This window comes from Aplidium turbinatum, chromosome 3 (genome assembly GCF_918807975.1).
Source record: "Aplidium turbinatum chromosome 3, kaAplTurb1.1, whole genome shotgun sequence".
Lineage (NCBI taxonomy): Eukaryota > Metazoa > Chordata > Ascidiacea > Aplousobranchia > Polyclinidae > Aplidium > Aplidium turbinatum.
The window spans coordinates 38,129,009-38,143,978 of NC_137474.1; the positions used below are offsets into that span (position 1 = coordinate 38,129,009).

The 14,970-nt window shown below is 40.3% G+C and overlaps 1 protein-coding gene across 1 annotated transcript in view; it reads left to right on the forward strand.

The window, feature by feature from the left end:
• Positions 1-14,970, forward strand: part of LOC145767011 (putative inactive peptidyl-prolyl cis-trans isomerase-like 6) — a 162,908-nt gene that overhangs the window by 33,974 nt on the left and 113,964 nt on the right. The window lies entirely within an intron of this gene.

Genomic DNA, 14,970 nt, shown 5'->3' on the forward strand with positions numbered 1-14,970 from the left:
TACAAAGAGAAGATCATGGAGTACATCGACGATGACTACGCTAGAAGAGTGCCTGATGACAATGTACAAGCATCTGAAAACCGTTGTTGGTATATTCCTCATCATTCGACTGGGGTCTGGGGACAAATTCCGAGTGGTATTTGATTGTGCTGCTAGGTTTGGCGGTACTTCACTAAATGAACAACTACTCCAAGGTCCAGATCACACCAACAATTTGGTTGGTGTGCTATCTAGATTTTGCCAGGAGGAAGTTGCCTTTGTTTGTGATATAAAGGGGATGTTCCACCAAGTACAGGTTCAACCTAAAGATTGGGATGCTCTGCGGTTTTTATGGTGGTCAGATCACGATTTGAAAAAGGAACCTGTGGATTATCAAATGAAGGTCCATTTCTTTGGCGCAACTTCATCTCCAAGTTGTGCAGGATATGCTCTAAAGAAGACAGCAAAGGACAATGCCACCAATGCCGATGAACTAACATGACATACAGTCAATAAAATTTGTTATGTAGAAGACTGCGTAAAATCTGTGGACACCCCTGAAAAGGCGGTGCATTTAATAAACCAACTGGGGTTACTGTTGAGCAGTGGTGGGTTTCAACTCACCAAGTACAACAGTAACTGCCGGTCGGTTCTTTCTTCTATTCCAGAGTCTGATAGGGCAGTGAGTAATGCGATAAATGTTAACTTTGAAAAACTGCTTTGTCAAACCACTCTGGGAGTAACTTGGAACACCGAAGACGACATCTTCAAAGTCAAGGTTGATGTGGGAGAAAGGTCCATCACTCGACGAGGGATCCTATCAACAATCAGTCAAATCTATGACCCGCTTGGATTGGTGCAACCCTTCATTTTGCCCATGAGACCCCTGTTACAAGGTTTATGCAGTAGTAACCTTAACGGGGATGACCCATTACCTCCAGATGTGCAAGTCAAATGGCAGTCGTGGCTAAATCATTTACCCAAGCTGCAGGAGCTATCTGTGCCTCGATGCTACAAACCAGTGGGTTTCACTCCAACAGACATTCAGTTGCATTGCTTTTGTGATAGCCTACTAGCCAAACTGAATTTGGGGCTGTAAGCTATCTACGACTCCAAGCAGAAGATGGCCGTGTCCACTGTTCCTTTGTGATGAGGAAGTCGAGAGTAGCTCCCTTGAAGCCGACAACAATCCCGCGACTTGAATTGTCCGCAGCTGTACTGGCTGTGAAGTTGAACAAGTTCATCAAACGTGAATTGGAAGTTGGAATACACAATCAACTCTGAGTATTTCTGGACTGATTCAACAGCAGTTCTACGCTACATTGCCTGCACATCAAGAAGGTTTCACACATTTGTCGCAAACCGTTTACAGTTCATCCATGGTTGCACATCCACAAGCCAATGGAGGTATGTCAACACACTCCTCAATCCAGCTGACAGCGGTTCACGTGGTGTAAACACAGACGCCACCCCAGGTGCCTTCATTATGGCCGGTATCGTAATTCGTAAATCCTGGAAATTGGTTCAACACTTGGCCGACCAGTTCTGGGCACAATGGTTAAAACAATATCTGCCTGTTCTTCAATCGCGTTCTAAATGGACTGTTCAACGCAAAAACTTTAAAATTGGCGATTTGGTTTTGATGCTGCAAGAGAACACTAAACGCGGCTCTTGGCCTAAAGGCATTATTAGTGACATTTATCCTGACAAGGATGGCATCGTGAAAAGGGTTCTCGGTAAAACTGCTGAGTCATCATTAATTTGCGACATTCGCAAACTGTGCTTCATCGAAGCGGCACAACAAGATTAATGTGCATTGTGTACTCGCCACTGTGGTAGTTAATCATGTAAGAATTCCTCTCTAGGTAACTTCTAGCATGATTAAGTATACCACACACTCTATTCGATCGATTTATTGTGATATGTGTAAATTGTAAAACTCTGATAGCCTTCATGCTCTCGTCCACAGTAAGGGACATTGATTTGCAGAGAGACATTACGATATGCGTTTACGCGACGCTACTCTGGGACTACTGCGCCCTTGTGTTCTGTGTAGGTTTTATTTCTCATTGTATCCGCTAGATGGCCTAATGAGTGGGCTAGGTGTTTTCCTTTCATTTGTGATAACAAATTGCTTGTATTGGCCTGAACATTCACATTCAGGAGATTTGAAATAACTGTTCTTAACTAGTTATTTGGGCGGGCTATGTTGAATGTGAAGCATAATGTTTTCCCCTTTTTTATTCTTGGAATTTAATGCGCATGAACCGATGTAAACCTGTCGCACGTTTTCGGGATTGTGTATTAGACTCTGATCAGCAGTTGAGTTTGTAAGCAATTTCAGCACTGTTGTGTTTCTACAAACATAGATGTTAGCAAGGGATTAGTTATTCTTGACTTATCTGTAGACTATTTTTACGAGTGTGATGTGATATTCATTTTCTTAACTATTTCTGTTTGAATAAGATCCAAAACGTATTAATCAGATTTAAGTAAGTGTATGTGCTTGTTGATTAAATTAAAATTGAATTGAATAACCTGGATGAATAAAGGAATACAGTACATTGCTTGCTTGCTGCATTATTAGGAGTCAGAAACAAATAGAATCAGCCCGTAAGCTGGCTAAAGCTTGCAGTGTGTGACCACCGCATTTTAAAAACAGCTTTTTATTCGGCCTCAGTGATAGGCTACATAAACGACCAGTGAGTTCTGGAACGGCACTCGAAAAGGCGCTGGCTCGACACTGATCAAGAGCATGTGGCATTGTGGCTGTGTCTTTGGTAGGACACTTTCAGGGATACCTGCTGAAGGTGGATACAAAGGTTGGCTTCCTTGCCGTCCCGTCCACAATCTAAATCTTCAACTATCAGGCGTGAGCCTGGATACGACCAATGTTTCCCAACCCACTGATACGAAGGAAGAAGGGTGAATGGAAAGTTTTAGGGGCTCCTTAAACGCAGTAAATCAGTATCGGAAAAAATGCTAAAGTACAAGATTTACAATTTGTATGATTAAGTACGACTATATCAAATGTACAGTAAAGTAGGGAACTACCGTAGGCTGCTGCAAAAAGTTAAATAATTTGCAATAGGCCTAACTCCTAAGCAAAAATTGCGATAGCTCTCACATCTTAACTTATTTTTTCACGAAACCGGGCTTGTTTATAAAGACTCCAGTATCGAAAAAGTAGTTGGAAAACCTCACACTTCCGGCACTGACTGTGGTTAAATTTTGACCTGGCGGGGGCCCATCAAAGCTGCTGTGTAGTGTGGACCGTCAAATCTGTTAGAAGAATATCAACTGTTCGTTGTCTAATGTTGATTCAATTAACTATCCAATTCTTAAATATATAAAAATGATTTAATAGTTGAAACATTTTAATCTAAACAACAAACCAAAAACACATCACGCAGTATAAAAGTTGGTACGGTACACAAATAGCAAAAATAAAAGTTGTTGCGCATTGTCGCAGTAATATTACTTTGCCTGAGTTAGTTCACCATAGTCCATAGGCCTCATGTGCCCATTCTTGGTCCTGGTTTTTCTATTCAAATTTTCAATAAACTTTGTTATAGGCTAAATATAGCCTCACTGCCAGTTGTGTAATATGGGCCACTAGCCCAAGCTACTACACAAAACCACGTGGCCCGTGGCCGTATTACACAACAGCACGACCTTTTTTAAGTTATAATTTTCCAGTCAAATATAAAAATATCACTTAAAAGCTTTTTTCTACATGATGCACAGATGTTCTGTGAATGTTTTAAGCTTTCAACAATTTTCTACGTGCACTAGCTCCAACACTGCAACTTATTTGCATTCAAGCAAAAATCATAACAATGCCTACCAAAACCCAAGAATCACGCTGCTGCATTCACATGTTGTAGTATTTGCAATAATATGCTGGAAGCACTGCTTGTTGCAATCAGCGCGAGGAATGTCCGATTCTCCCGAAGCTACATTCTTGCGCTCACTGCAACGTGTTTATGTTAAGTTTAATCAGTTCGACTTATGCATTGATAGAGAGTACACGTGTAGTTTTTTTCCCTCAGTTTTCACAAATAAAAGGTATCAAACATGGTGCTGAGAACAGGATAACAATCCTTTTAAAAAATAAAGTGAAATGGCTTACACGTTTAGAAAAAGCGACGTCCCTAGGCTAGATCTGAAAGTTGACAGAGGCACTTCCTTCAACGCTTGGGAGGAAGAATGGAACGCTTATGTAGCAGTGTCTGGGTTAGCCGCTAAAGATAATCGTACAGTTTACAATATACTAAGACTTTCGTTCTCAAGAGAAACCGCCAACGTCGTTAGCAACTTGGGGTTGAGAGAAGACGAAGAGAAAAACCCTAGACGTATCATAGAAGCATTGAAAGCCTATGTAAAGGGGTCCAGTGGCGTACGCAGGATTTTCTCAAGGGGGGGGGGCCATTGAGAGTAGCGTAGCCAGGGATTTTGAAAGGAGGGGTTTTGACCACCGGCGGGCGAAGCCCGTCGGCGTTTTCTTTGAAGACGACCCCAGCAGCGGGGGGTCTGGGGGGCCTCCCCCAGAAAATTTTGAAAACTTATTTTGAATTTGGTGCATTCTTAGAGCATTTTCAACAAAAACGTGGGTATAAATATTCCTGTAAAATGGCGCTGTCAGGTGGCATAGCAAAAGGATAAGATCATGTTTTCTTTGGCATTTTTCGGAAATAAAGCTAAGTCTCTATGTTTTCTTGTTGTTAATTCCTGGCTGAGATGTTTGAATGTTTGATATTGGCAAAACTCGCTCTTTTAATGCAGTTTTGTTTAAAATTAGGCAAGTTTTTTTTTAGACTGAAAGCATCATTCCCAAGCATAAAGAGACTGAAAGCATCATTCTCAATATCGTAACGTCACACGCGTGCCAAAGTGGAGTTGTAACCCCCCCCCCCTCCATGTATTTCGTATTGGCTTAGTCTATAAAACAACATTGTTACAGTAATTGCTTTGACAGAGCAAAGCAAAACATATTAAATGCCTTAATCTACGTCGTTAACTACAAAAAATTTTTAAGGGGGGGGGGGGGGGGGCATGGCCCAATGGCCCCCCCTGCGTACGCCACTGAAGGGGTCTATAAACGAAACTGTGGAAGTGGAGCGCAGAAATTAAAAAAAAAACGCCTGCAGAGACCGCAAGAGTCTTTCGATGGCTATTTAGTATCGTTACGTGACTTAGTGAAAACCTGTAATTACTGCCATGAAGAATGCGCAAACAAAGCCTTGAGGGATCAAATCGTGGAAGGAACTCACGCTGAAGAGACCGTCGAAGAGTTGTTGAGAGAGAAGCCTTTAATATTGGACAGATGCGCAGTAATTTGTCGAGCTCGCGAACAGTGGCGTAACTACCCATTGGATCTTGTGGATAAATCCAGGGGCGGCAGGTTGCTAGAGGGCGGCAAAATGTGATAACGTTTTAAACAAACGAATACAGTCACATTAATTCATTCTCAGGGAGACTCAGACTTAAACGACCTAAGTTAACACTGATCTACGTGAAGCCAAATAATTACACGTTATGCCTCTAAACTAATTTGCAACTTTTTGAGATTGTGACTCACTATTAGTCTGGCGCAAAATCTCGAAAAAAAATTTTTTTCTTTTAAATTTTTCGTCAGTTTGGAATATTGTTCCTTTTGGTAAATGTATCTCCTACACCAAATTTCACAAAAAAATATTAACGTTTGACCCTGGTTCACCTGGTTTGAATTTTTTCAAAATATCGAATTTTCACTTAGGCTATCCCTGAAATTGCTCACCCGCTATCTTCTAATGCACTCTAGCATCTTAATGGACACAATAAGAGGCAGTAACACAAACTTGTAGCAAGCAAAGTGGTTTAATTAGCAACTCCATGAACACTGACACATGTATTACTCTCAAAATGTTGAATTCTACCACATTTCAGATATAATTTTCTTTGTGCACTCTTCACGTAGTAAATATCTACTGCTTTCAGTTTCTTGAATCATATGACGATGTTTATCGATTTTCACAGGCCAACAAAACTTTTTTTATAGACATGTGAGAGTCATTTTAAGGTATTTCGAGGCCCCTGATTTTAAAAATGCACTAAGTTTTCTCGAATTGGCTTTAGTTTTTGAGTTACAGCAAAAATATTTTTTTCGCAATTTTGAGCCCCTATAGATTTAACGTCGTGTCGTTTACTACATAGACAAAACTGGAAGTAATCCCAGGCACATTTCTGAGTTGTATAAACGCTATTTGGAACCAATCACGTTGATTACAACCCAAACAAACAGCTATTTAACGTTTACTGGCCTAGTAACAATCAAAATATGATGTGAAGTAAGCCTGAGGATACAAGATGTAGAATATATAACTTGCGTTTTGCATTAATATATTTGTTGATTTCAACAGTCTCAGACTTACTAAGTAAGCTACTAAGTACAAACAAAATGCATACATTGTTTTGCTTAACAAACTAGACAAATAAACAAAACAAAGCTATCGATGAACAAACGCAACTCTTTATTATGATTGGCCTACTGAGCAACACCCCATCAAGGTACGAAGGCCATTTATATAATTACAGAATACAAAGTTATGTTCTTCAATAAAGTAGCTACTTAGAATTTTATTCTTGCTGCGGAAGAACGTAATCTTGGCCTTGGAGTCAAGAATGCCATGTTGATCGAGATGAGGAGCCAAGATTGCAGCTACCACTTTTGATAGCTAAATCTTTAACTACTACAGTAGGTGGTAGAAATGGTTTTGAGAAAAAAACTTGACCTTGCTCCAAAACATTACTGAAGGTATTGAGGTTACACTCAGTCATGCCCGTTTTCCTATTGTTTCAAGCAAATCACCACTTGAAACTAGAGAGGGCAAACAAAAAACAGAAATAGCAACGTCCATGCAATGACTCCCTTGCACACTCGATGTAAACATGATGTTCCAACTTCCTTCGAACATCCTCACCGTGCAGAAATATCAATTTTCATGGTGATTCCACGGCTCTCTTTATGCCATGGCACTCTGAACTTCTTAGCCTTGAGCCAAGGAACGGGTTTGAATGCAATGTTTGCATACTTTAGGAGGAACCCAGGACTTATCTTGATCACCCAGCTTCATGTCAAAGTAATAATAATAATGCTTGTTTTTATATAGCGCTGCATCTATCGCAGAATGTGTTGGTCCTCTGCGTTGCCTCGTGCAGCAAAATATATCTGGGTTGTTTGTACAGCATCCTACTTGTCAAAGGCATATTTTATTAGCCTATATGCCATTTATTTAGCCTATATAGACCAGAAAAAAACTTCTTGCAGCAAAGACTTGGCCTTAGCAAAGGCTTGGAATAAAACTTCATTTGTACAAGTATCCATTTCAGTAGGCCTACCTTTTCAATATAAAGCTGCATTCATAAACACATGACTTTCGGGATATTTTTCTTGTGATGTAGGCCTACTGATTCACAACTGTTTTCATTGAGTATTTATGTCTCCCTAACGTTAAACACAGTTCATTTCAACCTTTGCTTACGTTTTGAACTTTCGTGCAATATGAACTAATTGAACTAGACAAGTGCAATTATGACATCATAATGGTAAACAGGGCTGAAAATAAGTAATTTGCCAATTGAAAGCTTTTGAGAAACGATTTCAAAAATATTTTCATTGTCGAATATCTCGAAAACTAGAGCCAATTCGAAAAAACTAAGTGCATTTTCGGAATCAGGGGCTCTGAAATACTCTAAAATGACTCTCATCTTTTGTGACGAATTTTTTTTGTTGGTCTATGTTATAGATTCACTGACTGCGAAAAGGTTGTAAAATCAACTAAAATGACACTAAAAGCATGCACTATTAGTGACTCTCAGACTTGGAGTAGGGTGAAGATGTTCCACGTGGAAGTTAACAGAGGAAGTGACGTCAAAATCACGTGGTCAAATTTTGAGAAATCCTCTCTTCAGATACTGCTAAACCACTTCGAAATTTAGTAATTTTTCAGAAAAATTCAGAATTTCTCCTAGGGTGAACCAGGGTCAAAGGTCAAAACCCAACAAAAATTATTGGTTTACAAATATCAGTGAGCAAAATGGAACATTATTCCAAACTGACAAAAATTTTAAAGAACATCAAGGAAAATGAGCCACCCTACTCACTATGTGGTATTTGTGACGGCATAATAATACTCATGCTGTTGAAGTCATGCTGTTAGAATAATAGAATGTCGGATTGTAGGTTGTAACTAGGGATTGTAGCTCATAGGGAAGCGAAACTTCATCCGCTTTTGGCTTATCCGCAACACTAGAAGGGTTACGTTTTTTTCTAATTTACAAAATATTTTACTTTTTATGCGTTATATAAGAAGAGTTAAGTTGGTTTTAAAGTAATTTAAGGTTTTTAGTTGAAAGCAAGCCTGCAGTAAAGCGTAAAAAAAATGTCAAATTGGCAATTGACCCTTCTAATGTTGAAGGAACAACGGAGTTGCGCGTCCCGTAATGTACCGTCCCTATAGTTGTAACGTGTAAGCTACAGCATTGTTCTTGTTCGGTCAATTTAGCTTTGGTAGTTAAGTTTAGATTAGTTTTCAGTTTATTTCACTTTCGCGAGGAGACACGAAGAGACCGTGAGGTCAACGGCCACCTTTACCATCTGTCTGTGGGTGGTAGATAGACGGGATTTCTCCATCTTCATGATTGTGTGAAGATGGGTTAGGCTTGTGAAAGGTTTAAAGTTTCAGGTCTGAAATAGATCACTTGGCTTAACTCAGCAAATTTGCAATTATGGTTATTGTTTTTTAACTATAGTGCTGCAGATTCCTAACAAGATTTAAGCTGCAATTTTTTAAAGTTAATTTTTGCCTATGAAGAGAGTAAAAGAAAGTGGAGCTTTTTTTAGAAAGAAAAAGAAAGCTAAAGAAGAGGAACTAAAAAAAATAAAGGAGCCATTTTGAAGTTCGTAAAAATCGCCTGTGCTAAAGAAACAAAAGAGGTTCAGCTGCCACACAGTGGCGTAACTAGCCTACCCATTGGATCTTGTGGATAAATCCAAGGGCGGCACGTTGCTGGAGGGCGGCAAAATGTGATAACGTTTTAAAACGAACAAAGACAGTCACATTAGTTTATTCTCAAACAACTGACAAAGAAATCTAAATTCTTATGAATAAGGAAAAAAATAGATGGAGAGAAATCTTGCAAAACGTAATCGCAGTCATAAAGTGTCTTAGTAAACAAAATCTTCCTTTTCGTGGTCATCTGGAAGATTCTAATTAAAAAAACCAGGAAAATTTTCTTGAAATTTTAAAACTCCTTACAAATTACAGTACAGTCATTTGCGAGCACATTTTAGTACCAAACTCGCCAAAAAGAGCATGACAACATACCTTTCACCAGCTATTCAAAATCAATTAATTGAGCTTTTTGGTAAAAAGGTAAAAGATCTCATGCTGGAGGAGATAGACAGCAAAATATTTCTCAATTTTACTTGACTGTAGGCCTACTCCTTACGACTCTCATATCGATGAGATTGCTTTTATTGTTAGATATCTCAAAATCGACAGCAATAACGAGGTAGGCTACAAATAAAGGAATCCTTTCTGAATTTTTTCTACTGCACGGAAAAAATGCAGACGAAATTACTAAGTCTATTCTCAATGAGTTTCATCAAATGGGTTAGACATAATGATGTGTAGAGGCCAAGCATACGACAATGCTTCCACCATGGCAGGAGTCCGTACTGGCAGTGGCGTGGGAACTATTTTTCTCTAGGGGGGCTGAAGATGCCCTAGTGTTGTCAGCTTCTGGGGGGCTTCGCCCCCCAGACCCCCCTTATATGGGTCAGCATTTAAAGGTGGTAGTAACAGCATTCAGTCTCCTCCTGTGTAAAAGACGACGCACAAACACATGCATTGTAAATTGTGACAAATGAAGAACGGCAACAACAAAGCAGCTGTTCAGGAAATTAAAATGAAAACGAACAAATTAGAAAGTGATATGAAAACGACAGTTTGTGGACGTGAGTTCTCACACGCTTCCGAAGATTGCTTTTTGCTCAGGTGTTTTCTCTATGAACTGTCATGAGTTCTTTGACATCGACAGTGTCCAAAATGTTTTGGTGGACATGCATCAACGCAAGATGAGTAGCCTAAGTCTTTTTTGTGTGATTGAGCTTCTCAACCACGTTTTCAGGCGTCTTAGAGCAGAAAAAAAAAACGTTCTGACGATGCAGCTGAAACCGGGAGGCAAAGGTAGAGCTCCACGAATTTTCGCATTTTTTTGAAAAGATCTAGTGTTGGAGGGTTTAGTTGTTATAGTATCTCAGCAACCTTTTGAACGGAGTTTGCGGTTTTTGCACTTACAACTTCGCTGAACAAGGAAAGTTCCGTTTTGAGGCGATCTTTTCTGATGGCATCGGGTAAGTTGATTTCAGTAGCCTATCAGATCTTTCCTCACCATTTTCACAGCTCAGAAGGGCCTTCTATCTGTTGGCTGGTGTAAGCAGATCCGCCTGGTCGAATCTTTGATCAAGCTCAGCTTGAATCAAATCAAGGGCTTCAATGTATTACAGTTTCCACGCTCTTTATCCCGTAGACGACAAACCATCCGATTCTTCTATGTTTCGAAACCTTGCTGGAGTTTTGCTCACTCGCGGTCCTTTGGCGTTTTTAGGTTATTGGTAAACGCAAAAGACGTGCGCTGCTTCTATAAGCTTGAAAATGGATTCATCTTTTCTGAGATTTTTGATCCGTTCGCGGAGAATGGTGATGGATTCCAAAACTGAAGAAGCAGAAATCTTCTTGTTTTGGAGCTGTCTTGCGACGGCTTCTGCAGGCTGATAAACTTTACCACTGCAAGTAATCGCAAAATAAAGCCGCATCGTGCGTGCTTGTTTTACGAAGCCGAATATTTTTGCACGTGCGTCTCCTCTCATTGCACTATCTTCTGTCATGTCGGTCAGACATTGCCACAGGGTAGGGTAGCACTTAACAACACAAGCGAGGCAGAAGCACGAACGCACCAACGAGTAGGACACAAACCCAGCAAATTGCAGGTAACTTCATCGGAACCAAAAAGCGACATGAATAAAGATTTACCCTTAGACGGTTCACGAATTACAACTGCAACACTTTGAACGAAGTTTAAGGCATCGGCAATAAGCACGCTTGTCCATGGGAATGGGATTCCCACGGGCATCCCATGGGAAATGCCCCATGGGATGGGATAGGATGGGACAGCACGAATTGCATTTCCCATGGGACAGTAGCTAGGCATTTTTATTTAAAAAATGATATGAATTGTCTGTTCCCGACAATTTTCACCAAATCAAACGTCATATAAAAACCGTTATGGTCTACTTAACCTAGCTGGCATCTTACGTCATGGAAATTGCTAGAAAATGTCCAAATATTGCACCATCGTTCGTAAGACCTTATGAAATATTGCGTCAGCCGCTTTGAACACCTGTTTGAATGACTTCATAATTGTCTTTCATTATTGCGTCACAGTTACTGTGTACGTGCATTTGAGATATCGCAAATTATTCTAGTCATTCGTAAAATTGTTTGTTGGAAGTCAGTCGCATATTTAACTGATTGCTTGGTGCTTGCCAGCTGGACAAATTTTCCGTCTTTTATCCAAGTAATCTGTTCTGTAGTGACAGTTTTAGAGGCGTACGGTGTTGCGTCCCATTTTCGATAGCAGCGGGCTAATTTTACAGGAATACACTTTTTGAATAGACGTTTCGAGGAGTGTTTCTTTTTCGGTCATTACATGCAGACGAACGGATCCGGGAACTTTATGTTACAATTTTCCCACGAAGAGATTATGGTTTACCGCTGTGACCATTGTCATAGATAGACAACTTTTCTGAACTTTAAAGTTAACAAAGTCAATAAATTTTGTCGTTTTGTATCTCTTTTTGTACATTTAGTCCTATCTAGTACACATTAGACTTAAATTTCCATAAATTTAATAACATTTATTGAATTGTATTTTGATGGGAATCCCATGGGATGGGATGGGATGGGACGGGACAGGCATGAATTGCTATGGGATGGGATGGGACAGAAAAAAATGTCCCATGAACAAGCCTGGCAATAAGCCTCGCTTCCTTTACAACGTCTTGCAAAATCAAATCGAGAGCATGATTAGCCTACTGCAGTGAATGTATACCGATCCAGGGCATAATGCTTTAAGTTTGGCCCGCACTCCGTTATAGCAACTAGACATATTTGCTGCACCGTCAAGACAGTAGCCTTGAAGGCGTTCAATCGGAAAATTCAGCTGGGAAAACAAGTCGGTAATACACGAAAACAACGTTTCCGATTTCGAATCGGGAGCATTATAAAACCCAAGAAAAACGTTTTGCAACACGATTAAGTTACTGAAAATATGTTATGTACCTTAAATTGTCAGAATTTTCTAGGGGGGGCTGAAGCAATTATCGAAAGTTCCAGGGGGGCTGAATTAGCTCTAGGGGGGGCTGCAGCCCCTTGAGCACCTCTACTTCCCGCGCCCCTGCGTACTGGAGTAGCCTACAATGCAGAATAAAAAAATATTAGTTCTGAGGCATTGTTTATCCCATCTGGAAAACACTCACATAACCTTGCAGGAGTTCACGCAGTGGGATTGTCGGAAGTTTCAGAACCAGGTTTTGCTGTTGTGAAAAGGTTTTATTTCTTCTTTTCTGCTTCTACTCATAGATGGGAGGTGTTGCTTCAGTATGTGCCAAATGTGGTAAAACGAGTGACTGACACATGATGTAGTCAGGCCCGTAACTAGCTTGGAGCAGCAGGGGGGGCAAAAAGTATTCTAGAGGGGGCCCAACTTTTACCTTCCGAATCATGTACGAAAACGACGTTTGTACACAATGTGGGTATATTCACGCAAGAACATTAATCGTAGGCCTAATACAACGTTTACATTAGACTAGTTTATCATAGAAACAGTCAGTGGCGTAGCCAGGAATTTAGAAATAAAAGGGGGGGGGTTGACGGGCGGCGGGCAAAGCCCGACAGCGTCTTCGCCAAAGGCGACACCCAGCAGCGGGGGGTCTGGGGGGACCACCCCCAGAAAATTTTGAAAAATTACTTTGAATTTGGTGCATTCTGAGAGCATTTTCATCAAACATGTGGGTGTAAATATTCCTGTAAAATGGTACTGTCCGGTGGCATAGCAAAATGATAAGATCATGTTTTCTAGGGCATTTTTCGGTAATAAAGCTAAGTCTCTATGTTTTCTTGTTGCTAATTCCTGGCTGAGATATTTGAATGTTTGGTATTGGCAAAACTCGCTCTTTTAATGCAGTTTCGTTTAAAATTAGGCAAACTTTGTTTTAGAGACAACATTCTACCCAGTAGCGTAGCCAGGAATTTTGAAAGGGGGGGGGGTTGACGACCCAGCGGCGGGGGGGCCTCCCCAAAATTTTTTAAAAAATTACTTTGAATTTGGTGTATTCTGAGAGCATTTTCAACAAAAATGTGGGTATGAATATTCCTGTAAAATGGTGCTGTCCGATGACATAGCAAACGGATAAGATCATGTTTTTTTCGGCATTTTTCGGAAATAAAGCTAAGTCTCTATGTTTTCTTGTTGCTAATTCCTGGCTGAGATGTTTGGTATTGGCAAAACTCGATCTTTTAATACAGTTTTGTATAAAATTAGGCAATTTTTTTTTAGACTAAGCATCAATCTCAATATCGTGACGTCACATGTGTGACAAAGGGGGGGTTGCAACCCCCAACCCCCCCCCCCCTGGCTACGCCACTGATTCTACTACACCCTTAAACACACAATGTTTACAATTAAACACAAGAAAATTGAGTGTAAAACTGAAAAGTCAGCGAACAGAGCTAATTTAACATAATTTTTTTCAGGGGCTGCCAACGTTTTTGCAGGGGGGCTTCGCCCCCCTGCGCCCCCCTAGTTACGGGCCTGGATGTAGTGCGCAATATGAAGCTGTGAAAGCGCTTCAGCAATATTTCATTGGTGTGGTGGGTGCATTAAACAAAGTTTGTGATCAAAATGAAAATATTGATGCACGAGGACAAGCGGGTGGAATCTTTGATGCGATCTTTTACAATTTGGTTGGAAGTCCCAAGAGAATCTTATGACACTCAAAAATAATTACAGCGAAAAGGCCTGTCTCTGGGAAAATGTACCCACAGGATGAAAGCATTTATTGTTCTTTTTGAACAATGAGCACAATGCGCTGGTAAAGCAATGCATTGAAAGAGCAATCAAGATCTGCAAAAAGCAAGAAATACCGATCGAAGAGAGTCGGATCAGAAGGAAGAAAAGGATGCCTGGCGAATATGCAGACGTAGTCTCTCGGCTGTTGAAGAAATCAAGAGATGCATATTGCATGTTAGAAGCTATAGACCGGTTTCGGAGTGAAGCTGAAAAGCATTTCAGCAATATACGCTTGCTAAATGAAGTATTCGGCTTTATAAATCTCCCCTCCTTGTTGCGAAGTGACAGTATCGAAATAGATATGGACAAATTTGAGAAAATGTATTATGCTGATGACGTAACTTTTACCGAGTTAAGACTAGAAATCTCTAAATTTAATCGACTAGTAGGCTACAATCTAGTGGCTTTACATTTAAAAATGACGCTAAAGCACTGGACGTGCTGCAGTGGTTAAGCAAACATCGTTTATGTGAATCAACACCTTATTTATTTATGAGCCATAAGCTTTACCTCACTGTTGCCATTTTTATCGCAAGCTGTGAAAGAAGTTTTTTCAAAACTTAAGTTCTTCTTTTTTCAAAACTTAACTTAAGCACTTCTTGCAAAAATCCAATGGCGGCATATTGCGTTGCTACGCCACTGCTCGCGAATCGGCCCGTCGGCAAAGAGCAGACCTTGCAGTAGATCGAGTAAACCACGCTTCGGCCTTCAAGCGGAACAAAAGAAATTTTACTCAGACGGCAAAAAGGACAACGGCGAGTAAAGAAAACTCAACTTGTAGCATGTGTGGCCGCCCGTGGCATAAAACTTTAAAAG